Here is a 26,739-nt window from a genome sequence, read left to right as displayed (position 1 = left end):
GTAAAATCAACATATACAATCACGTATGTTGTTAACAACTAATGTGTCCTCACTGCATGGTTTTTTATATGGCAATAAGCAGCACTAAAGTCACTGAGTGCATAAATAAACACACAAGAACTTTGTGAGTACAGCTATATGTTACATGGTTTTTAGCCTGCTGTTTTTAGCTTTCTGCTTCCCATCAGTGTCTAATCTGGCTTTATTTTGTATTTAGCATTCATGCTCCTCACCACCACTTGGAGGATAAGAAGGAGTTTGTCAGTTTCAGCTGAAAGGTGCTTGTCATGTGGATGCATTTGAGTATTCAGTCTGATGAGCCAAAGCAAATGTGTTGCCATGTAAGTTAGTTTTGACATAAGTTAGCGAAGTAAGAAATCAGAAAAAGAAATGTCAGGTATGGCCTTTCTGCCATACATTTCCAGAGTGACAGACAGAATTGGCCATATATTGCACAAACATGGCATAAAGATGATTTTCAAACTGACAATGAAGATCAAAGAATGTCTTAGACCAGTGGGTCCCACTTGCAATGTCGGGAATATACTGCATACCATGCACATGCGAAAAAGTTTATGTTGGAATGTCTGGATGATCAGTCAACACCAGGATCAAAGAACATAAGTGACACTGAAGGTTGGGGCAGGTGGAGAGATTGGACATGGCAGAGCACACACTGAGACCGACTAACCAGTTAATAAAATTTTCCGACGCGGAAGTTCTGGCTGTAGAGAAGCACTATCACACCCACTTGTTCAGAGAAGCTGTAGAAATACAAAATCATGTGGATAGCTTCAACAAGAAAGAGGAAGGCCTTAAGGTAAATGGATCCTGGCTTCCCGTACTGCAGCAAACAACAGTCACCGGTAGCAAGAGGAGAACCGCACCAGGAATGACCACGGAGAAGCCCTCTTACGTTGGTGCACCAGGTACATATTGTCTGCAGCTGCGAGCTCAGCTCCAGGTCACCACTGGTGATGGAGGATGAAGCTTTGACAATGCCAGCCACTCGTGCTGGTGAAATGTCAATGAAATGATCAGAGCCAAAGAACCCAAGACAGAAGCCAGTAGGCAGTTTGTCAACAAGTGGCCACAAAAGCCTAAACAATTTTGTATTTGACATAGCTGCTTCAACTTTTTATTCATAAGTATATGCAATGGAATGGATTTACATTACCACAATTATCTTTTTGTCTATTACTGTTAGTTTTATTATGGTCGTGCAGTTTAGAGATATTTAATTTTAACTTTCACATACAACTAAAGATGGAACTGAGTCCCTGAAACCTGGTAGTGCAAAGACTTTAGTCAATAAATAACTGTACAACTACAGAGGATGTTTTAATCATAAACATTACATATAACAGGTGTGGATGTCCCACCAGAAAAGAATTATGTTACTTATATAATGGCTGCAGATATTCTGTGTGACTTTATTTTGCAAAGTAAAACAAGAAAAGCATTGTTAAGAAGTATATGAAATCATTGGTCTTTACGTAGAAGCTGCAATAACTTAAAATCATTACAACTGAACATCTTGCATCTCAAGAGCGCTGTCGTGTGCCACTTATACCATTTAGCCTTACACCAATGCTGGTGATTTACCAATTCCAGTTTAAACTTTTAATTCCACTTCATTTTCTGATGCATAAAAAAATAAAAAATCCTCCCAACAGAGAAAAAATGGCACCTCATTCTTGGAAAGCCAATCTTTACCGTTTTGTATGTGCTTTGTGGTGCTGCCATTGTCATTTCTGTTTTTATATATATATATGTATATATATTAAGCCACTCTTCAACCAGTTTTCTATCTTCAATGTATTTACTGACATGGGAATGAGTCTTTCTATATGAGTAATTTAAAAACACAACAGATGATTCATACAAACCTGCAAACGATTTGTTAATTCTCTAAATCCATTCTCAATAGTCTCCTTATCAGATGGAAGACATAAGCCATCTGCAATCTCCTGAGCAGTGTTACCCTTTGCACCAAGATGTACAAGAGCTAAAATTACCTGCATGCTTTTTGGGGAGAAAAACAGGTTACCTCCGACTTCTGAGAGAATCTGTAACAAAAGTAGTAACATTGAAAGGATACTAAGCAGAAGTTACTTCAGTGTGTCAACAACATTTATCTACCACGAAGATAGATGTTCACAAAAATACAGTAGTAGTTTGATGGAAAGAAATTTGAAGTAGGCATCTAAGAATCCAGGACAATAGTCCTTTGGTGATACATCATTCAGCAAGGTTAAAGAACAAGTATTTGAGAATGACTGTAGGACAACTCTGTCTCCATTGTATACACATCAAGTAAGAAAGACTACAATATATTCAGAGGTGTCTGACAGTCAGTTCTATGCTACATTTATGTGTGGAATGTAAGGGGGAAGGTTGTATTACTCAAGAAATGTATCTTCTCCCACACAGATATGCCCATCGAACCAGAGAATTAATATCTTGTTGTATTGGTTTTACTCAATACTTAGTTGTGATTTATCATTAAATTAGTAGTTGCCTCTTTTTTGAAGAGATGCAGTTATCAGAAAGTGAAATAGGAAAATATCAGTAATATAAACATTACTATGAATGATTCAATGGAATAACTTATGGCATCTACAGGAAACTGCAAATAAAGGTGAGTTTTTATCAATGTTGGACCTATATTTGTCTTTAAAACTCCATATAGCTGAAATGTTGGTTATCTTGGTGGATACTATATTGTAATTTTTGTCTTCTTCAGTGATGACAGGAATGATTTTACTAATTAATTTCATTTTAGTTCAATTGAGAAAGATGGAAAATGAACCATTAACCCTTACAGTACCAACGTACATTTCACAATGAGTAGCAGCGAGGCAGCCAGGGAGGGTGGGGGCCAAAGGCTGGGTTCGTTGTTGCCATCACAAAAAAAAACTATAATTCAAATTTCTAATTTTTATTGACCATTATTAACAAAATATTGTATAAAGAGCTATTGATGTGTAATAAAGGTCAAGAAACTGTAAATTTCTTTTAGCACTCTCTAATAAAATGTATTTAGTATTTTTCAAACAATGGAAACCACACAGCCTTCATCAGTAAAAAAGAGACACACACCACTCACCCACACGAGCAAGCACACCTCACCCACACGTGATCACCAACTCTAGCATCTCAGGCTGGAATGCAACTCCATGTTGGGGATGAAAGGAGCAATGTGGATAGGGCAGGGAAGGGGAAGGGGAAGGGGAAGGGGAAGGGGAAGGGGAAGGGGAAGGGGAAGGGGAAGGGGAAGGGGAAGGGATGGGGAGAGAAATGAACACTGTTTGGTGAAGTGTGCAACAGGTCAACAGGTGCAGCACCAGGAGGTTGTGGCACAGGGAGGTGGGGAAAAAAGGAGCAAAAAAGGAAAGTAGTGGGGAAAGACAGGCAGATATTAGCAGAAGACTGCAAATAAATAACATGGGAGATGAGAATGAGAAAAGAGGGGGTGGAAACTGTTGTGTGGAGCGTGTGGGGACAGTACGTTACCGTAGGTTGAGGCCAGGATAATTACGGGAGTGGAAAATGTGTTGTAAGAACAACTGCCATCTGCACAGTTCAGAAAAGCTGGTGGTGGAGGGAAGGTTCGGAATGGCTCGGGTAATGAAGCAGCCATTGAAATGAAGTGTGTTTTGTTCAGCTGCATGTTGTGACACAGGGTAGTCTACTTTGCTCTTGGCCACAGTTTGGTGGTGGCTGTTCACCCTGGTAGACAGCTGGTTGGTAGTCATACCAATATAAAAAGCTGTGCAATGATTGCAGCAGAGCTGTTAAATGACATGGCTGCTTTTGCAGGTGGCCCGGCTCCTGATGGGCCTGGAATAGTAAATGCTGGATGAGTGGATTGGGCAGATTTTGCACCTGGGTCTTCCACAAGAATATGATCCTTGTGGCAAGGGGATTGTATCGGGAGTGGCATGGGGATGGACTAGGATGTTGTATAGGATGGGTGGACTATGGAACACGACTTTAGAAGGGGTGCGAAGTATCTCGGGTAGGATGCCCTCATTTAAGGGCATGATGATACGCAATCACAGCCCTGACAAGGGATGTGGCTCAGTTTTTCCAATCCAGGGTGGCACTGGGTGATGAATGGGACACTGCTTTGGGACTAGTCCTTGTAGGTGGTGGGAGTGTTTGAGGGTGTGAGGGGAAATGGCATGGGATATCTGTTTATGGACTAGGTCTGGGGAATAGGGTCTGTCTGCGAAAGCCTTGGTGAGATCATCAGCATACTGAGAAGGGAGTTTTTGACACTGCAGATACACCATCCCTGGATGTTCAGGCTCTGTAGGAGAGATTATTTTCTGTGAAAGGGATGACAGATGTCAAAATGCTAGTACTGTTGGTAGTTGGTGGGTTTCATGTGGACAGAAGTGCAGATGGAACCATCAGCGAGGAGGTCAACATCTAGGAAGGCATCATGCTGGGTTGAGGAGGACCACGTGAAGTGGATGGCGGAGTTGGTGTTGAGGTTGTGAAGGAATGAAGATTGGGTGTCTTGGCACTGAGTCCAGATCAGGAATATATCATCAATGAACCTGAAACAAACTGGAAGTTTGGTGTTTTTGGAGGCTAGAAAGCTATCCTCTAGATGGCCTATAAAAAGGTTGACTTAGGAGGGTGCCATGTGGGTGCACATGACTGTGCCATGGATTTATTTATATACCTTCCCTTCAAATGAGAAGTAGTTATGGGTTATGGTAAAGTTAGTAAGATCTATGAGAAACGAAGTAGTGGGTTTGGAGTCTCAAGTATGTTGAGAAAGGTAGTGTTCAATAGTGGTAAGAGCATGGGCATTATGGATGCTGGTGTGTAGGAAGTTGGTGTCAACATTAAGGTAAAGGGATGTGGAGAATCATGAAGGAAGCGGTTGGTGTTTGATGTGGAAGGCTAGATTACAGGTAATTGGTTGGAGGTGTTGGTCAATGAGGACCAAAATTCTTTGAGTGGGGGACACAATAACCAGCCACAATGGGGTGTCTAGTATTGTTGGGCTTGTGGATTTTGGGGAGCATGAAGAAGGCAGGTGCGCGATGTGTCATAGGGATGAGGATGGAAATTGATTCAGGGGAGATGTTCTGGGAAGGGACAGTGATTGGTGTTTGTATTGGACTTGTGGGATGGGTTCACTCTAGCAGAGCTTATAGGTGGAGGAGTCAGATAACTGGCAGAGGCCTTCTGCCAGGTTGTCACTATGATTCATATGATTCATAACAATAGTGGTGGAACTTTAGTCTGCAGGCAGGATGATAAGGTCAGGATTTGTTTTGAGTTTATGTATGGCTATTCTTTCTTCTGACAAAGGGACCTTCAGAAGGATGGTGACACTAAGTTGGAGGTAAGGAATTCCTGGAAGGTGACCAGCAGATGGTTAGGTAGGAGGGAGGGGGGGGGGGGGTAGAATCATGGTTGACAGTGATATGAACTGGAAGATGTAGGTTTCAAATACTGGGATTAGGATGGTATTTGTTTGGAGGGATTGGTGGTAAAGAAGTGCTTCCACTACAGGGGTCAGGAAAAGGAGAGCAGGTCTTTGACAAGTCCAGCATAGTTAAATTTGGGTGTAGGACTAAAGGTGAGGCCTTTAGATAGGACTGAAACTTCTGTGCAGCTGAGGGTTTTGGTGGAAAGGTTAGCACCAGTGTTACAGGAATGTTTTGGCTCTGGATTTCTTGAAGAGTTGGTAGGGGGTTTGGGGGGCTGTGACAAGTTGAAAAGGTCAGCTAGGCAGGGTTTAGCTGCTGTGAGGGGTGGATGAGGAAAAATACTGTGGGTATGAAAACAGTTGGATAGTGGAGCCCCGAGATGTCAGTAGGATGTCATCAGGTTAGGTAACTTATGGAGGCAGTGTCTGGAATGCTCCTTCAGGTGCTGGAGAGCAAAGGATTCAATTTCAGAGATCTGATCTATGGAGTAGGGATTGCAGAGTAGTAGTATCTCATGGAGGGAGAAGAGGTCTATGGCATGGAGATGTGTTTTTGTAATACCATGTTTGCGAGGGCCAGGGATTGTCAGAATCTGAAAATTTGTAGGTAGTTGTGAAATTAACTGGTGCAGAAAGATGGAGTAAAGATCCATTGTGACATGAATGGTGTAAAGAAAATGGGAATGATGCAGAAATGGGCAAAATAAGTGTTGATGGTTGTGAGAGGAGCTGTATAACCAAAAAGACATGTAAAAATGAGTGAAAAATAATTAAAGACAAGCAGCAACACGAACAGATACGCAAAGATACACTAGACTCTCGCTAATCCAGCCCTCACTGGTCCAGCCTCTCAGTAATCCAGCGTACATCCAAAAACATACGCACAACGAATTATCATGTGCAACAATGGTTAGCTAAACAATGTTTTATATACTGTATTTGAAATTGTAGCTTTCTTTACAGATCGGGATCATGTCTTCTAAAAGGAAACACGTTATGTTAGACCTCAAGCAGTAACTTGAAGTTTTAGATAAATTGTATCGAGGTTTTTCGTAGAAAGCCATTGCTGCTGAGTTCATTGTTGGACGAGCAACTATAAAAGAAATAAGATGTTATTCGACATTACTCAACCCAAATGGATAGTGAGTTGGGAAAACAGAAGATTATGCAAAAGAGTGAGAATGAAGAACTGGACGTAGCTGTTTATGAAGAAGAGGACACAGGAGGAGAGAGCATGAAGATTTCTCACACTGCTGATGCTGAAGCGCTGAGGTCTTGCTGGAGTACATTATGCAACAACCAGATAAATGCAGTACCGATGTAATGCTTGTAAAGCGGTTGCATGATAATGCATGGCACCATCGCATATCATCATTGCGACAGTTAAAAATTGGGGACATGTTTCATAGTAAGTGATACGACTGTATAATTATGTACAGTATACACTCTAGGACTAAGGTTTCTTTGAAAATTAAGGTATTTTTGGATTTAATAAAATATATCCACTATGTTTTAAAATTTTATCCTTCAGCTTAATAAAGTACAGTACACTATATCCCCTATGTTTCCAAAAATTAAATAAAAAATGAAATAAATGAATAAAATAAATTTCAGACACAATAATCCAGCACTTCCACTAATCCAGCACCCATATGTGCCAGGAATGTCTGCATTAGCGAGAGTCTAGCATAGAAATACGTTAAAATGCATTAACCCATGTAAAAATACTCATAAATACGTTAAAAATGTACAGAAACGTGATGAGAAAGGATGATGACGTATGGGAGTGCGTGTGTGTTATGATAAATGAAGAGAAAGGGAGGGGATGGGTTAGATTGCGGTTCAGAAGTTCTTGTGGCATGGGCAGGTGCAGAAAATGGCCAGGTGCAGAAAACAAAACGCTAAAGTGCGTCAGGATGAGTGATGTAGTGGATCGATAGGAATGAATACAATTATGACTGTTGGAGGAAAGAACCTGGGGCATTAGATGTGCATCAACAATGTGCGTGGTCACAAAATCTGTGTTTTGCACCAATGATCATTGATACAGTTTTGCTCAGAAGTAGATACCGTTTGGAAGGTGGTGAATAAACACAGAAAGAAGAGTCCTTCATTGCTTTTGACTGGTTTTCATGACAATACAACAAACATCTTCCCCTTCCTTCTTCAGCTTCCTTTTCAGCAAACTTCTGCTTGACATGCCATCCAAGAATACTTCCCATGGTTGAAACCATACATTTCTGTAGTTCTCTAATATTCATATTCATATATTCATGGTCATTTCTCCAATGTAAGGTTTTACGAGATGTAGTTCAAATTCTGGAAGAAAAAGCCATTGCTTATTAGATTTTGTCTTATTCGTGTCTAGGAAGTTAAGTAGACACAATGGATAACCATTTAACACTGCTATGTCCACAAGAGTACAGAAAATTGATGGTGGCCACCTTCTTGTAGCCTCCTCAGTTGAAAATTTACTCGCCACTTGATTGATTATGCCAACACTGCCTTTCATCTCATTATAATATCAATTTATGACTGTTTTATTCTTAGTGTCAGTTGGTGAACCAATTGCAGTGCCATAATGTTGAGTCAGCAGCATCAGAAGATTTTTTTTTTCATGGGGGAACAGTTGTGATTGGGGTATTTCCAGTACTAGAATCACTGAAAGCACATTTACTGGAATATAATTCTCATCTTGATGTGTTTCAGTTCTTGGGCTATGTGCTTCCTATTTGCTTGTAATGATTCCATGAGAGTTAGCTGGGGATTCCTCCACAAATCTTTGGCCAAATCAACTGAAGTGTAATAATATCTGTGGTGACACTGTACACTGTATTATATATAGGAACAACCAGGCATTTCACAACAGCTGCTGCTTAATTTGATTGTTGTGGCCTATCATTTATCTTCCCTGCATATGGCTCCAAGCTGAGAACATACGTTGTTTTAGAGTCTTTGAGCATTTGTATAAGTATACCATAAAGGTCTGTTCAAAAAATTCAAGAACATTTGTGACTTCATGCCAATGGTGTGTTGGAGCAAAATGTGGTTGGGATCCCTGCACACTCATATGTTTAATGCATAACTGCCAGAAGTTTCATTGTTGTATGCAGTTTAGTTATGGTTCATTTCTGTATTGAGCAGAACATTGTGTCACACAGTTCGTGAATCTCAAGATTGCAGTGTTTAAGAAACAATGCATCTGCATTAAATTTTGCATGAAACCGAAGAAAACCTTTACAGACACACACCAAATGATGCAGGAAGCCTATGGTGATGAGTGCTTAAGACACACATGTTGTTACAAATGATTCACACAGTTCAAAAATGGCCAGATAGAAGTTAAAGGTGACCCCCATTCAGGATGCCCTTCAATGTCTACTGATGACGCTCTTGTAAGAAATGTCAACAAAATTGTGTGTGCCAATCAAAGACTGATTTCCCAAGAGATTGCTGATGAATGTAACATTTTAGTTGGATCATGTCATGAAATCCTGATACACAGGTTTCAGGCGTTATCTGTTGCTGACAATGTCTCTGAGCCAGATGCAGTTGTCCATCCTGTTCCAGAGGAAGCTTCTCGGCCCACAAGGTCTCATTCACAGGGGGTGGGTTTGCTGGTAGTTGGGAGCTCCAACGTTAGGTGCGTAATGGGGCCCCTTAGGAACCTGGCTGCCAAGTAGGGGATGGAAGCCAGTGTGCACCCTGTGTGCGTTCCGGGGGGAGTCATTCCGGATGTGGAAAGGGTGCTTCTGGATGCCATGGAGAGTACAGGGTGCAGCCAACTGCAGGTGGTGGCTCATGTCGGTACCAATGACGTGTGTCACTTTGGACTGGAGCAGATTCTGTCTGGTTTCGGGTGGCTAGCAGAAATGGTAAAGACTGCCAGTCTTGCTTCCGAGATTAAGGTGGAGCTCACCATCTGCAGCATCGTCGATAGAACTGACTGTGATCCTTTGGTGCAGAGCCGAATGGAGGGTCCAAATCAGAGGCTCAGGTGGTTCTGTGATGATGTAGGCTGCAGATTCCTTGACTTGCACCATTGGGTGGTGGGTTTCTGGGTCCTGCTTAATAGGTCAGGAGTCCACTACACACAGGTGGTGGCTACGCGGGTAGTGGGGGCTGTGTGGAAGGAACTGGGCGGTTTTTTAGGTTAGAGGGTCTCAGGGAACCACAGAAGGGGCATCCGTCAGAAAGTGGGCAGGTAAAACACAGTAAGGTAGTTGTAGAAACGATTGGTACTGTAGTTGTAAATTGTCATAGCTGTGTTGGGAAAGAACCAGAGCTCCAAGCCCCAATAGAAAGCACTGAAGCTCAAATAGTTGTAGGTATAGAGGGCTGGCTCCAGCCGGAAATAAGTTCAGCCGAAATTTTTTTCAAATGATCTAACAGTGTTCAGAAAGGGTAGATTAAATACAGTTGGTGGTGGATTATTTATTGCTGTCAGAGGTGGTTTGCTTGTAGCAAAAATGAAGTAGAAAGTTCATGTGAAATAGTATGGGTAGAAGTTATACTTGACAATCGGACTAAACTATTAAATTGATCATTTTAACAACTCCCCGACTCTGAAGACATAGTAGCTGAACAGTCCAAAGAAAACTTGAGTCTCATTTCAGAAAAGTACCCCGCTCATACAATTATAGTTGGTGGTGACTTCAATCTACACTCAATATGCTGGAAAAATTATACATTTAAAGTCAGTGGCAGGCATAAAACATCATCCGAAATTGTGCCGAATGCTTTCTCAGAAAATTATTTTGAACAATTAGTTCATGAGCCCACTTGAAGCATAAATGGTTGCGAGAGCATACTTGACATTTTAGCAACAAATAATCCTGGACAAATAGTGAGTGTTGTCACAAATATGGGGATTAGCGACCAGAAGGCAGTTGCTGCTAGGCTGAATACCGTAACACCTACAACCAACAAAAAAAAAATGCAAAGTATATCTATTTAAAAAAGCTGATAAAAATGCTCTTAACACCTTTTTAAGAGACAGTCTTCACTCCTTCCGATCTGATCATGTAAGTGTAGAAAAGTTGTGGAATGTTTTCAAAGAGATAGTATCAACAGCAATTGAGAGATATATACCACTTAAATTAATAAGTGATGGTACTGATCCCCCGTGGTACACAAAATGGGTCAGATTGTTGTTGCAGAAGCAACAAAAAAAGCATGCAAAATTTAAAAGAATGCAAAATCTCCAAGTTTGGCAAAGTTTTACAGAAGTTTGAAATATGTCACGTACTTCAATGAGAGATGCTTTTAATAATTTCCACAATGAAATTCTGTCTCGAAATCTGACAGAAAACCCAAAGAGATTCTGGTCATACATAAAGCACACCATTGGCAACCTTCACTGCACTATAACAACGGTGAAGTCACTGATGACAGTGCCACTACAGCAGATTTATTAAACACGATTTTCTGAAACTCCTTCACCAAAGAAGATGAAGTAAATATTCCTGAATTCCAATCAAGAACAACTGCCAAGATGAGAAACGTAGAAGTAGATATCCTCGTGTAACAAAGCAACTAAAATCACTTAATAAAGGCAAGGCCTCTGGTCCAGATTGTATACCAGTCAGGTTCCTCTCAGAGTATGCTGATAAAATAGCTCCATATTTAGCAATTATATGCAACCACTCGCTCACAGAAAGATACGTACCTAAAGACTGGAAAATTGCTCAAGTCACACCAATACCCAAAAAGGGAAGTACGAGTAATCCGCTGAATTACAGGCCTATATCACTAACGTTGATTTGCAGTAGGGTTTTAGAACATATTTTGTATTCAAACATTATGAACTACCTCGAAGAAAATGATTTACTGACATATAGTCAGCACGGATTCAGAAACTATTGTTCTTGTGAAACATAACTAGCTCTTCATACTCATGAAGTAATAAGTTCTATCGACAGGGGATGTCAAATTGATTCCATATTTTTAGATTTCCAGAAGGCTTTCGACACCATTCCTCACAAGCGTCCTCTAATCAAACTGCGTGCCTATGGAGTATCGCCTCAGTTGTGCGACTGGATTCATGATTTCCTGTCAGAAAGTTCACAGTTCGTAGTAATAGATGGAAAGTCATTGAGTAAAACAGAAGTAATGTCTGGCGTTCCCCAAGGAAGTGTTATAGGCTCTCTATTGTTCCTGATCTATATTAACGACATAGGAGACAATCTGAGTAGCCGTCTTAGATTGTTTCCAGATGATGCTGTCATTTACCATCTTGTAAATTCATCAGATGATCAAAACGACTTGCAAAATAAGATATCCGTATGGTGCGAAAAGTGGCAATTGACCCCGTAATTCACATGAGTACTAAAAGAAATCAGCTAAATTTCGATTACGTGATAAGTCACACAAATCTGAGGGCTGTAAATTCAACTAAATACTTAGGGATTACAATTACAAATAACGTAAACTGGAATGATCACATAGATAATACTGTGGGTAGAACAAACCAAAGACTGCGATTCATTGGCAGAACACTTAGAAGGTGCAACAGGTCTACCAAAGAGACTGCTTACACTACGCTTGTCCGCCCTATTTTGGAGTACTGCTGTGCGGTTTGGGATCTGCATCATGTGAGACTGACGGATGACATTGAAAAAGTACAATGAAGGGCATCTCGTTTTGTACTATCATGAAATAGAGGAGATAGTGACACAGACATGATACGTGGATTGGAGTGGTAATAATTAAAACAAAGGCATTTTCCTTTGGGAAGAGATCTTCTCATGAAATTTCAATCACCAATTTTCTCCTCCAAAACGAGAACATTCTGTTGGCACCCAACTACATAGGGAGAAATGATCATCACGATAAATTAAGACAAATCAGGGGTCACACAGAAAAATTTAAGTGTTCGTTTTTCCCGCGTGCCGCTTGAGAGTGGAACGGTAGAGAGACAGCACGAAGGTGGTTCACTGAACACTCTGTCAGGCACTTTATTGTGAATAGCAGAGTAATCAGGTAGATGTAGATGTTTGCTGTGCTCATTTTACATCTCTTCATCATTACATCTTACTATTGTAGTAATCTGTTCCATTCATATAAACACTATAAACAAAATTGTTGGATCATAAACCAAGACTTACTGTGACTTACTGTCACCCTCCTTCCCCATAATTATAAGTAGCCCTATGTATGCCATGAATTAAAGTCTGTCTGTTTTGGGTAAATTCTGTCTCAATGCTTCTTCACTGGTGTGCTTTAATATGATGTTAACAATTTCTGGAGAAAAAATCTTTTCAAATTATTCCCTTGTTGTCCTACTTTACCTACATTTCTCAGGTCTTCTCGCTCTTTCTCTATGTTTTGTGCTAATTGCTTTGTGATACAAGGAGGGTTGGACATAAAAGCTTTTCAGTGATTGTAAAATACTAATCACTGACATCACCAGCTGTGTCTTCATCTGCTGCAGGCCAGAGTTGTCTTCAGAGTCTGTTTGTACACCATCACTGTCCACATCCCTGTGCACAACGCATTCCTCTTCAGTTTCTCTCACCACTTCATCTCTATCACCAAATTCAATTTCAGAATCTGTAGATTCTTCTAAAATGTCTGATACTTCTCTCACAGTAAAAGAATGATAGTCCATTTTCAATCACAGTAGCCACATAGAAAAATTCAATGTTCAGAGGGTCTACACCACTGAAATGTTGTAATTTATGGAATAAGACATTCGTTGTCATGTCACATCTACCACTAAGGAGGTAGACTTTATGACAACTGTCATTAGACTTAAAATAACAGATTAAGTTTAGCTGACAAAATTTATATATTTTTTGGTACAGGAAATAATAAAAAAACCATATATATTTTTGTCAGAATTTTAGAATATGAAATACCAATGTAAATCACAATATTTACAAAAGGTGGGCACACAGTACACCCCCTTGGTACTGCAAGGGTTAACATACATAAGAGTAGGTATGCAAATAGGGAATTGAGCACAATAATGCTTGTTTTATTTTCTCCTTTCTGCACAAGTTTAAGATTTTTTAGATTTCAGTGCCAGTCATGTTTTGTCTTCATAGAGAGGCCTTGGTGGATAGGAATTATTTAATACTAACAAGATAAATTTTTGTCAATGAAGCACATTAAAAGGAAAAGCTATATCTTGATATCAGTGTTAATATTTCTAGGTTTCAGGGGTATTTCATGCACTAGTACCTGGGAAAGACATAACTCAGAATTCAGACTACTCTATCCTGGGTGATGCAATCCCACAAATTACCTACAACCAAGCAATGTGAACACATGTAAGATAAATGGCAGAGTCTTTTGAACAAATTAAGAACAGGAAGGGACCTCTTTCATTTTCTGACCATGCAAAGTCCAGATACTTACAGGATGACAATTACTGAACTATACAGAAAAACTATGGCATGCACACACTTTATTCAACATGTAAATCTCACTACAGATATTCAGATTTAGGTTATGACATGTTCAACATGCTTGCCATTACTGACGATGATGTGGTGCAGACAAATAGTGAAATTCTACATGACCCACTGAAGTGTCAGAACATTGATGGTGTTGATGCCCTCCTGAATGGCTGTTTTCAGTTCAGAAATGATTTTTGGGATTATTGCTGTACACCTTGTCTTTAATATAGCCTCACAAACGGGAATCATATTTGTTCAGATCCAGAAAATATGATGGCAAATCGAAGCCATTGCCATTGGCCTCAGAGCCAGAATGCGGTCCCCAAAGTGCTTCTCCAGTGCATCGCTCTCCTGCTTCAATGGGGTCAAGCCCCACTTTGGATGAGCCACATCTTGTCAAAATCAGGGTGACTTTGGATAATGGCGATGAAATCATCTTCCAAAACCTTCACATACCATTCGGTAGTCACCTTGCCATCAAGTAATATTGCATCAATTATTCTGTGACTGGTCATTTCATAACACACAGTCACCCATTAAGGGTGAAGAGACTTCTTGATTGTGGAATGTGGATTCTCAGTCCCTCAAATTCGCCAAATTTTGCTTATTGATGAACCCACACAAATGAAACTTGGCTTCACTGCTAAACCAAATCATATTCATGCACTGATTCTCATCATTCCCTACAGACAACCATGCAGTTTAAATGTCCTAATGCAAACTGTTCAGAAGTTATGATGATTTTATTTTATATAGCTCAATGATTGTGACCCTGTTCATGGTATTATTTGCTTCATTTTTTAACTATACGTTATTGTGCTATATCCTCTCTTCCCATCTAAAACATACGAAACCATATCAAGTGAGCATCTGGCAATATTAAGCAAGAACAATTTGTGCTGCACTGGTTTAGCAAACCAATAAATATGCTGTGTCTTCCATTTCCATCCACTTTTTAACCAACCAGGAAGACTGTTACATCAAAAACAAAGATAAATCTACTGGCAGTGCCTGTAAAGACTGGTAAACTGATTGTGAAAATGAGACACAGCACAGAGCTTAATGAAGAAGTGTCCATCCAATACTTTTGTGCTCAACACTGATTAAGCTGACCTTCCATCTACATCTTGATTAATCTGTAACTCTGTTCTTCACATAATGCATAAAAGAGTACTGCCCTTATGAGAATTTTGTTCCCAGATTTTTGTAAGTAAAGTACAGTAAGTACAATGTTATTTTAAAAATGTTTCACTATTTCACAATAGCATATTTTAGTATTTCCAGGAAAATAGCTCAGTGTCAGTAGCTCATAAATTTGATGTCATCAAAATTTACACCTACATCTATATTTTGCAAGTCACTCCATGGTGTGTGGCAGAGGGTGCTTCAAATACCACTAACCATTACAATCCCTCCTACCTTAAACAAGTATCTTTCACTGTTCCATTTATGAATGGTGTGAGAGAAGAATAATTGTTAGTAGGTTTCTATATGAGCTCTAATTTCTCTGGTTTTTTGCGAAACATACACTGATAAACCAAAACATTGTGACCGCTGCCCACTGTGACACTGGAAGTGGCTTGGTGGCTTTGCAGGCTTATGAATCAGTAACAAAAGTATGTTAAGTGGAGTAGACACAGACAGGGGATTGCCCTAGGAAAGATACGGACCCCAAATGGGGAAATCCATTGAGATAAACAGCTCTGACAAGGGCAGGATATTATTATGTACAGCCTGTAAATGAGTATCTCAAAAACAGCAAAGCTTGTTGAATGTTAACATGCTGCTGTCGTGAGCCATCTACAGAAAGAGGTAGAAGGATAGTGAAATTACCACTAGGCACTAAATGGCTGGACATTCACGACTCTTCACAGAACATGGGGTTTGGAGTCTTGTTTGCTCTGTAAAGTAGGTACATGATGATCCGTGGCATCTCTGCCAAAAGATCACAATGACAATGCATGTACAAGTGTTTTGGAGCACACCGTTCATTGTACATTGTTGAACGTGGAGCTCTGCAGCAGACCACCCCTACATGTTCACATTTTGATCCAACAACATTGTCAATTACAATTGAAGTTCAAATGGGACATCTGAATATGACTGCTGATCAATGGAAAAATGTCAGCTCTTCAGCTGAATCACATTTTTGCTGCACTAGGTTGAAGGTCATTTCTCCAAATGCCATCATCGAGACGAACAGTGGCTTGGAACACGCAGCGTACCACAGATGCTGGCTGGTGGGAGCAATATTATGCTGTGGGAGACATTCCCACATGCTTGCATGGGATCTGTGGTAGTAATTGAAGACATGCTGACATCTACGAACCACCTGTATCTCCTCATGCTTGTTGTCTTCCCTGACAGTGATATCATCTTTCAACAGTCCATGTCTCGAAGCCAGAACCATGCTTCAAAGGTTTGAGGAGCATTACAGTGAACTCACGTCGATGTCTCAGCTACTAAACTCACCTGATGTAAAACTTATGGAATTCATATGGGTCACTATCTGGCACCATCTCTGCATACGCAAATCAGCAGCCCATTATTTATATGAATTACGTGACCTGTATGTAGACATCTAATGCCACATACCTCTACAAACCTACCAACAAACTGTTGGATCTCTGATACACAGAATCAGTGATTTATTTTGCTTCAATGATGGACAAACAAGCCATTAAGCATGGGGTCATAATGCTTTGGCTCATCATTGTATATGGGAGGAAGTAATATGTTGCCCAACTCTTCTTGGTATTTCGACTCATGCAATTTCAACAGTAAACCTCTCAATGATGCAGATCACAGACTCTCAGTATCTACCTTTGGAATTTGTTGCGTTACTGCATTATGCTTTTTCATTTAGTAGATGATCGATTGGTGAAATGTGCTGCTCTCCACTGTGTCTTGTCAATATCTTCCATTAATCCAACCTGGTAAGTGTACCATAAGATGAGTAATACTCCAGAACTGGTACAGTGAGTGTTTTGTAAGCTACTCCTTCTGAGGATGAGTTCTTTTCCTATAAGATTCTTCCAAAGAATCTCAGCATGGTAGCTTCTTTTCCTATGCTACAGAATACATTTACAAGTGTTTTGGCATTATGCACATAGTAATCTTACATGTCTTTCACAGAAATTCCTTTTTTTATCATTTTCCAAACTTGTTTTCTTTTTTTCTTTTTTTTCACAGTCTATTAGAGGGTTAATGATCTTGCTTTGGACTGTTGAAGGACTGTTTCAAGAAACTTTATGATGTAGTATGCAGTGTTTCCTTCCCTCAGTTTTATTGGATAAATTTATTGGTGTGTGCAAAATTCTCTTTGTCCTTCATAATATTCTGATTCTACAACACAACAGTTAATCCCAATCTATTTTGTGGTTTTCTTGAGAAATGCTGAGTTCAGCAAGAATATTATTTATGAGCAAAGGAAAGTCAGAGTTCAGTGTTAGGTATTTCATCCATCAACATTGAACTTATCATTGATGGGATACTATCTTGGTTACATATAGGACCTTTCCTCTTCCACCCCTTCCCCCCTTCCAATTCAATATACCTAGAGGTATTATATGAATTAAATATGTGTATCAAGGAACAGGAAGTATGGAGATGCAGTAGCCACCAGAAAGATTGCGCGAGGCGCACATCAGCACGGCGCGTCATGGACGGTAGTTGCCACAAGTAGAGTCCCGTCCACCAGAGGGCACACGAGAATTTGGCCGCGACCTCTGCCAGCGGAACAACAACAACAACAACTTGGGCAGCACGGGCCATCAGTTCACATCGGGCATGCCTATGAGACAGTTCCCGGTCTACTGTGAAGTGCGACGGAAAACGTGAACCATGTTACGACACAATTGGCGACAAGTAGGGTCATTCTTTCGCGTGTTGCGTTGTTGTTCCAGTTTCGCAGCTTATCCACGGCATGGAGGATTTAGTGCGGGTTTTGGTTGAGCAGCAGACGGAGCTCATGGCAACGATGAAACAAGTGCTTCCCGCATTGCTCTCCACACCGTCTGCTCCAGTGCCATTCCCTCCTCCCTTTACCCCGTATGACGAGACGGTGGAGGATTGGGACGCGTATGAACATCGCCTTCGGCAGCATTTCCAGGCGTTTCATGTTGCCGATGTGGAGGTCTGTCATGCTCTTTTCTTGCCTTGGACATCTCCCTCCCTGTATCAAGTTTTGCGGCAGCTAGCGCCGTTGCAGGAACCCTCGTCCTTGTGTTTTGATGCATTGTGTTCATTACTGTCTTCATATTATTGCCGCTGCACGCATATTGTGGCGGCTAGGGTCGAGTTCTATCAATGCAAGAAGCAGCCCCATCAGTCTTACTGGGCGTGGGCCACTACCCAGCACGGTCTTAGTCGCAAGTGTCATTTTGTCAAGGAGCAGTCGCGAGAGTCGTATGCCCACGTTATGGTTCGCGACGTCATTGTTCGTTCGGCCCCTGATAGGGAGGTCCGGCAATGGGCCCTACAGTTGGAAGACCCTTCCCTTGAGGAAGTCCTGTCCATTGCTCAATCGTATGAAGTCTCTCATGCTGCAGGTCAACAATTGGAAGCGTGGTGCGACGTCGCGGCGGTTAAGGGCAGCGCGGCTGCGCCAACTGTGTCCCGGGTGGACGTTGTGTGAGCGGTACAATCTGGCCATTACGGCCACTCCTGCACGGCACATAAACAGAGTTCCGGCCGCCAGCCCCTGTTACCGTCCTGTACGTCGTGCTATATACATCACGATTGGTCAGAGTGCCCCCAGCGTTGGGCCGTTTGTCGGAAATGTAATAAAAAAGGACACATTGTTAAAGTTTGCCGCTTGGCCTCAAAAGAATCGAAGGAAGCAGTTACAGAGGACATGGACATTGACATTCAGAAAGTTTCATCAGGCCAGGCTCTCGACACATCGGCACACGAACTCTTTATTGAGGTGTCGGTTTGGTCGCACCGATTACAACTGCAAGTAGATACGGGCGCGGCAGTTTCTTTGTTGAATGCAAAAACTTACTCCGACCTTGGGTCGCCTCTGTTGGTGCCAGTTTACTGGCGTCTACGCGGTTATGGTAAACAGTTCATTTCCCTACTGGGTCAATTCACGACCGACGTGACATACAAATCGGTCACTCGGCCTATTACTTTTATTGTTGTCAGTGATGCGAGCTCCGCTAACCTTTTTGACTTGGATGCCTTTCAAGCTTTCGGTTTTTCTATCACTGACACCATACAGTTGGTCTCCGAAGACGTTCCCTATCAATCATTAGAATCTTTGATCTCTGACTTTCTGGATATCTTTGAGGAGGGCCTGGGGCATGTTTCAGACTTTGAAGCTCCCTTAACGTTGAAGGCGTCAGCTCACCCGCATTTTCTACGTGTGAGGCAGATCCCCTTGGCTCTCCGCCCTCAGGTAAAAGAAGAGCTAGACTGGCTGACAGCCCTAGGGGTTGTTCTTCCCATTTTTTCTAGTGAGTGGGCTTCGCCCCTCATTATTGTCAGGAAGCCCTCGGGAAAATTATGTCTTTATGGCGATTTCAAGGCCACCATTAATTCCCAATTGGTGGTGGACACCTATCCTTTGCCTCATGCTGATGAATTGTTCTCCGCCATGGCGGGAGGCCAATATTTTTCGAAAATCGATCTGTTGGACGCTTATCATCAGATACCTCTTGATGAGGACTCCAAATGGCTGGCAGTTGTCAACACCCCATTTAAGCCAGATGGAAGTTGCAACAGTTCATAGGTATGATAAGCAAGCAGTGGTTAGGAATGGAGTGAGAGACTGTGTAGCCTATCTCTGGTATTATTCAATCTGTATTCTGAGCAAGCAGTTACAAAAAATTGGAAGAAGAATTAAAGTTCAGGGAGGTGAAATAAAAATTTTTATGTTTACCAACAACATAGTAAATCTTGAAGAGACAACAAAGACTTGGAACATCAGTTGAATGGAATGGGCAGTGTCCTGAATGGAGGATGTAGGATGAACATCACCAAACACAAAACAGTGGTAATGGAACGTAATCACATTAAATCAGGCAATGCCCAGGGAATTAGATTAGGAAATGAGACACTAAAAGTAGTAAATGAGTTTTTCTATCTGAGTAGTAAACTAACTGACAGTGATCCATGTAGGGAAGATATAAAATGTAGAATGGCAACAGTAACGTAGGAATTGGTTCCTCATTGAATATAGTGGGTGGATACCATGGGTTTACTAGGCATGGAGGGTAAAAGAGATGGTTAAAGTACAGGAACAACATAAAGAAAAGACACCCAAATATAAAACAGTTCCTTTGTTGAAACATTAGCATGAACAATTATTGTAGAACTCACTTACAATGGTAAGCTGCCATGAAACCGTCTATGGACAAAAACTCTCAATTGAGTTGAGTCGGTCCAGTAATCCCTACCACTCATGAAGGTGTTATGAATACATATAAGGGGTTCCCACCATCCATGTGTGGTGGAATCAGGTTAAACAGCTTCTTAAGACAACATGAGAAACATCATTAATGATCCTGAATTACAGTAAACAGAGCTAACCTAACACAGTGATCAAGGAAATATGCAAATACAAATAAATGAACCTGGAGCTACTGTGAGTATTTCTCACCTAACATTGTGATCAAATCAAAATACAAAGTACAGACTTGAGGTACCACAAATGAAGCAAATCTAGTGACTAAAGCAAATAAAAAATACAAAAAAACAAACATGAAGTACTGAATGTGAAGCTAATCTAACACAGTTGGGGATTTCTGCAGTCTCTAATGGCAGCATTCATGGTACTGCACTGGTTTGTCTATAGTTCACAGAAAAGAGGTTGGATCTTGCTGCACTCACTAAAATTTAATAGGGTCCATAAAGCATATACGTATACTCAACACTCAGGACATGAGAGCATAAGGTGGGTTCTAAAGAGTGATATCAATCTTGCCTGATAATTCTCCATAGGCATTGCATGAGCCTGCAATTCTGTTCACCTCATAGGCACACAAAGCTGACTCACCATAGATTATTTCATGGGCCATATGCCTATATTGTAGCGCTACAGCAAGTGATTAAGTTCTGATAATGAAATAACGAACATAAAATTAATACCAAAAGAACATTAAATCACTGCACTTGTGCACTCATCGTGTGGATAGCTGGTCATCAACGCAGGATAAGATGTACAGTGACCTTGTGTCCACTGTGGTGTTGCAGGGATGCTGGGCACAAGTGTGCTATGCAGTCGTGAAGCTGTTGTACGAAGGTTGGGGTGCAGGTGGTGGCCGACATTGGCTGCAGCTTGATGAAGTTACCTGGGATAGTCAGGAGCTGCCTATAGATGTCTTCAATGGTGGACAAGTTGGTTTTGTGAGCCACTCGCAAGTCCAGGGGATCTAGCAGGGTGGCATACCCAGTTACAGATTAAAAGGTAAGGGTAGCTTTTTGGGTCCTGTAGAATGTCTCCATCATGTGGTTAGTGGCTGTGTGGTAACTAGTTGTAAAATGGATGAGCGTACCACCAGTTCCTGTGAGTGTTTAAACAGGCAAGATGTGAATTGTCATCCTCAGTCTGTTGCCACATGGCAGGGGTATCCAAGCTGTGAGACCCAGGCCTTCAAGAAAGCCTTTGCCACTATTGTGTAAATTCAGTGTAAATTCTAGAAACACTCGGCCTTCAACCATCTTGAACACCCAATATTTTAGGTACAAGTGCAGGAAAGTGAGAATGTTTTTACCAATCCACCTTCTTCTATGTGCAGGTCAGAAGTTTGTTATTAGAAGACTGGAAGAAGGGCAAGTCACTGACAATGACGGGTGTTTGCTGCCAGCACCACAGAAGACGTGATGAAAACTCAGGGAATAATTATGTAGTATTCTTTGATGTGTTAGTGTCTGTGGTGATTGTAAAAAAGACTAATGAACAATTGAATATAGATTTCTATGCACATTCATGTATTGGACTCGCTTGAGACTAGAGACTTTTATTTTATTTTTTTCATGTCTTAGCTCTGCATGAGGCAGGATGCAGGTAATGTCCATAAATTATTGGATTGTCACTATGATATTGAACTTGTGGTTTATTGAGTCTGACATTTAAAGACATCAGTTGGCTTTCAGAGTTTACTTACTTATCTGAAAAAGAGTAAATGTTGCTTTGTGTTGAGTGATGAAAATACACCAAGAATGAACTGAAATTGTTCCACGAGTACACAAATTATTTCAAGAATAGAGAAGTAGCTTAATAAATTCCTGTAATCCACTACAGTCTTTGGAGCAGAAGCATTTGGGAGATCGACGTAGCTGATTACCCAGAGAAGAGAATCGGCTGTACACAATATGTAAGTCAACTGCGAGAGACATGTGAGTCTTACACCTCAGTTCCACACTATCTCGTGTCATCTGAAAAATGTTAGACTGTGTCTGCCATGATGTCACACAATGGCGTGGCTCCAGCCACCAAGTCAACCTGTTGATGATGGTGAGTATGTATTGAAGGTCATTTGATGATGGAAAGGGGCCTGCAATGTCAACACAGTGGAACCTCGCATAGCAAACATAATTTGTTTCAGAAACTTACTCGTAGTGTGAAACACTCTTTAAGCAAAACAATTTATACCACATAAATTACTGTAAAATATGATAGTGTGATCCATGCAGAAAAATTACTAAAAGTTTTATCTTATTCGTGCCATTTATTCAAAGAAAATTATATATACAGCATTATGTACTTAATTATTCATGATACGTAACTAATTCTTTTTTACTAGAAAGATGTCTCTAGTCATTTGTTTCTGCTGATGCTTCAACACTTGGTGAAAATATGACACAGTGTTACCATCAAATAAATTTGTGGTGCCTGTAGCCACTGCTTTATTGGGGTGATGATTTTCAGTGTACAATGCAAGTGATTCCCACACTTTCAGAATTTCTCTTATTGCACCAGAAGATTGCTGCTTTGCTGTTACCACCACCTCCTCCTCCTCCTCCTCCTTCTCCTCTGAAGAACTCCTCTCCACAACTTCCTGCTGTGAAACACACTGCAACTCCATAAGCTCTTTGGTGGGCATTTCTGGGCTGTGATTTTCCACAAGCTCATTGATATCATAGATATCCATTTCTAGCATTTCTAGTCCCATGCTCTTGGCCAAAGATATAATCTCGTTGACTACAGGCCCCACAGTTACTGACTCAAATGCCTCAGAGTCACTTTCGACAATGCTCTCTGGCCAAAGCTTCTTTCAAGTAGAGGTGAGAGTTCTCTTGGTAACCCTTCCCCATGCCTTTTCAATCATCCTTAGGTAGGCAATTATGCTGATATGATATTTCCAAAACTGTCTGAGAGTGAGACTGGTAGCTTTAGTCAACTCAAAGCAATGCTGGAAGAGTGCTACAGTGTAGGGTGTCTTAAAGTTGGAAGTAATCTGCTGGTCCATAGGCTGGAGTACTGGAGTAATGGGGTGGTGTTGGGAGGCAGAATTTGGATCTCAATGAATTGAAATTATTCAAGGGGGGTGGTCTTTTAGGCCTGGAGAATGGGCAGGAGCGTTGTCCATAACAAGCAAGACATGGACTGGCGGATTCATCTCAAGCAAATATGTTTTCACTGAAGGACTAAACACTTCATTTATCCAATCACAAAAAAGAACACGTGTCACCCAAGCCTTGTTGTTGGACCTCCACATCATATTTAACCTGCTCTTCTGGAGTTGACACTCCTTGAGGGCTCTTAGAGTTTCTGAATGGTAAACAAGCAGTGGTTTAATTTTCAAATCACCACTTGCACTGGGACTGAATAGGAATGTGAGATAGTCTGTCATTGGCTTGTGACTGGGCAATGCATTCTCCTCTGCTGTTAGAAAGATAAACTTTGGCGTTTTCTTCCAGAATAGACCTGTCTCGTCTCAATTAAAAACCTGTTATGGCAGGTAATGCTCAGAAATTACAAGCATCTTGAAGTTGCTGATGAAGTTCTCTGCTACCTTTGTGTCAGAGCTGGCTGCTTCACCATGCCTCACAATGCTGTGGATGCCAGTTCTTTTCTCAAACTTCTTGAGCCATCCACATCTTCCCTTAAACACTTCTTTGGCTGCTGATGATCCTAGTGTCTTCTTAACTAGGTCGGCAAAAATCATTCTTACCTTCTCACAAATGATGTTATCATTAATAGTGTCACCTTGTAATTGCTTTTTACTTATCCATATAAGGAGCAATATTTCCAGAAAACAAAACCATTGTTTAGAAACACTTGTACCGAGCGAGGTGGCGCAGTGGTTAGCACACTGGACTCGCATTCGGGAGGACGACGGTTCAATCCCGCGTCCGGCCATCCTGATTTAGGTTTTCCGTGATTTCCCTAAATCGCTCCAGGCAAATGCCGAGATGGTTCCGTTGAAAGGGCACAGCCGACTTCCTTCCCCGTCCTTCCCTAAACCGATGAGACTGATGACCTCGCAGTTTGGTCTCTTCCCTCAAAACAGCCCAGCCCAGAAACACTTGTAACTCCCTTTGAAGCATCTATCTTCTTAATCTTGTCCTTATGCTTGAGGATAGTGCAAGTAGTTGATGCAGACTGAATATGTGTGCTAAATCAGCAACACTCGCACCATGTTCATGTTTTTCAGTGATTTTACATTTCATTTCTAAGGTCATTTTCTTGCAGCTTTATCTTTGGGCACATGTCTATGAAGGTTATTAAAATTTGCACACAAAAAAACACTGTGTGAACAAAAGTTTAGAAAAATGTATGATCACAAGCTGCACTAAGATGGTAGCAAAAAGATCACTAAACCCGGACTGCAGTACATACTAAAGACATTGTACATTACCACTGCCAACAATGAAAAGTGTTCATATTGTTGACTGTTTCCCCATCCACACAAGAACGTCTGGTAATATCAGACTAAATTGTCACCACTCGTTATGCGAAACATCACTCAGTAAGTGAGTCATTTTTTTACAATGTGTTTTGCTTGTTATGCAAATTGCACATTATCGGAGGTGCTCATTAAGTGAGGTTCCACCATATGCACATGGGAGAACTGACTGAAGTAGGAGGGAGAGGGGGTTGGGAGGAAAAAGTGATAGGGTTTGCAGGTGATGGCCTACCTTCAAGCACTGGTTCGGGAGGCACATGCCAGCACAGTTGGTGTAGTTCCATTGGATGCCATCCTGAGGAATCTGAAAAGTTCTTCAAAAGTTGCAGGACACAGGCTTGGACTTTCTTGTCCAGTGGGTAGGAACCCACAGATGATATCCTGAGTCCACGGAAGTCAATCTCCAGAACACCGAAGACATCCTTCTCCAGACTGGTGATGATTCCCACTTCTTGGGGGTGGACTAATACCTCCTGGTAGTTTTCGTGTCGCTCCACAGGACTGCATGAGTAGATGAAGATATCATCCACGTAGGCAAAATAGCTGAGGTACCATACAGAACACTGTTGAAAAAGCGTTGTCAGGTCTGGGTGGTGTTATGGAGCCTGAAGGGCATAAACACATTTTCAAAAAGACTGAAGGGGTTGATTATTGGCGTCTTCTCCATATCTTTTGGGTAGACCATAATCTACTTAAATGCTTTTTCTCAGTCTACCTTGCTGAAGACAGTTGTGCCAGACAAAGGGCACTGGGTAGTGGTCAGGGACCATTCTGGCATTAAGTGCCTGAAAGAATTGCATGGGCACCAAGTGCCTTCTTTTCCTCAGATGAGGTGCAGAGTGGAGGACCTTGGGCTCTTCAAGGTGCAGAACACATAACAATGATTGCTGCCTTGATTTCAGTATGCAAAGCTCTTTGCTACTCCACAGGAAGTGACGCAAGGTGGCAGAAAACCATGGGGGTAGGGACTGGCATCATTGAGATGTACGTGTTTCTCCTAAGGGACACTGCAAGTATGGGTGAAAGGAAATTCACCAAGGAGGTCAGCAAAGGGGCCAGAATATGACAGTTGCTTGATGGTGGTTTAGGTGACAGTTCAGGATCTACAGGGAATGGGCATAACGGGCAATGATGTTGGCACCAGGGATAGGATCCATAACATCATCCATGGTAAAGGTATCTGTGAAATCTCTTTCAAGGCCAAGGTCAACGGACCATGTTTGGGAGCAGTAGGTTGTGACTAGAGAACCTTTCATCACAGTGAGGAAGAGGGGGGAGAGGGCCAGCAGAGGGTAACAGTTTGCAAGAACGGATGTGGAGATCGAGGCTAGTGTGAAGCAGGTAGGCTGTTGGGGAGGAGGCGTTCCAATGATCATGCATGAGCAGGCAGGGAGAAATAGCAGAGCAATCAGGTTCACCTACAGCTGTCTGCTGTCAGTGTTGAGGACCACGTGCACAGTGCCTCACAGTTCGTAGTGTTGCTGTCAAAGCACTCATGATACTAGCAAAGATAACTGGTGCCCTGAACGTTCTGATCACTACTAGCTGGTAGAGAGTTTGTGTGAAACGTGTCTGTGTATGCAGGAAGTCATAGGCACTGAAAGGCAGAGTCAGGCATGGGCACAGTGCTGGGTAGGAGGGAGCTTGATCATCATGCTAATCACGTGGGGCATGAGCTACACCTTGACTATAGACAGTTTGTGGGACATGGAGTGTGTGGTTGCTGATGTGGCTTGTATGTGTGGGAGACTGTGCAAAGGTACATCATGATTTTGCGTGGTGGTGGTGAGGGGGTTGAGGGAATCGAAGAACCTGTCTGCCACGATGACTACCACATCAACATTCATACATTCATGTGTAACTAATGCTGTGCAGTCTTCGACAGGCAGACGTCCAAGTCAATTCACAAGTAGCAGCATTTTGGGAATGATCATAGGCCCAGCAGGTGTACAGAAGAGGCGGAAGTGTTGTGAGAGCTGGATCTCAGCGCATTTACCTTGTTGAGTGGAGTGTAAATTAACTAATC

This window comes from Schistocerca americana, chromosome 2 (assembly GCF_021461395.2).
Source record: "Schistocerca americana isolate TAMUIC-IGC-003095 chromosome 2, iqSchAmer2.1, whole genome shotgun sequence".
NCBI lineage: Eukaryota > Metazoa > Arthropoda > Insecta > Orthoptera > Acrididae > Schistocerca > Schistocerca americana.
Note: the sequence above shows the minus strand (reverse complement) of the source record.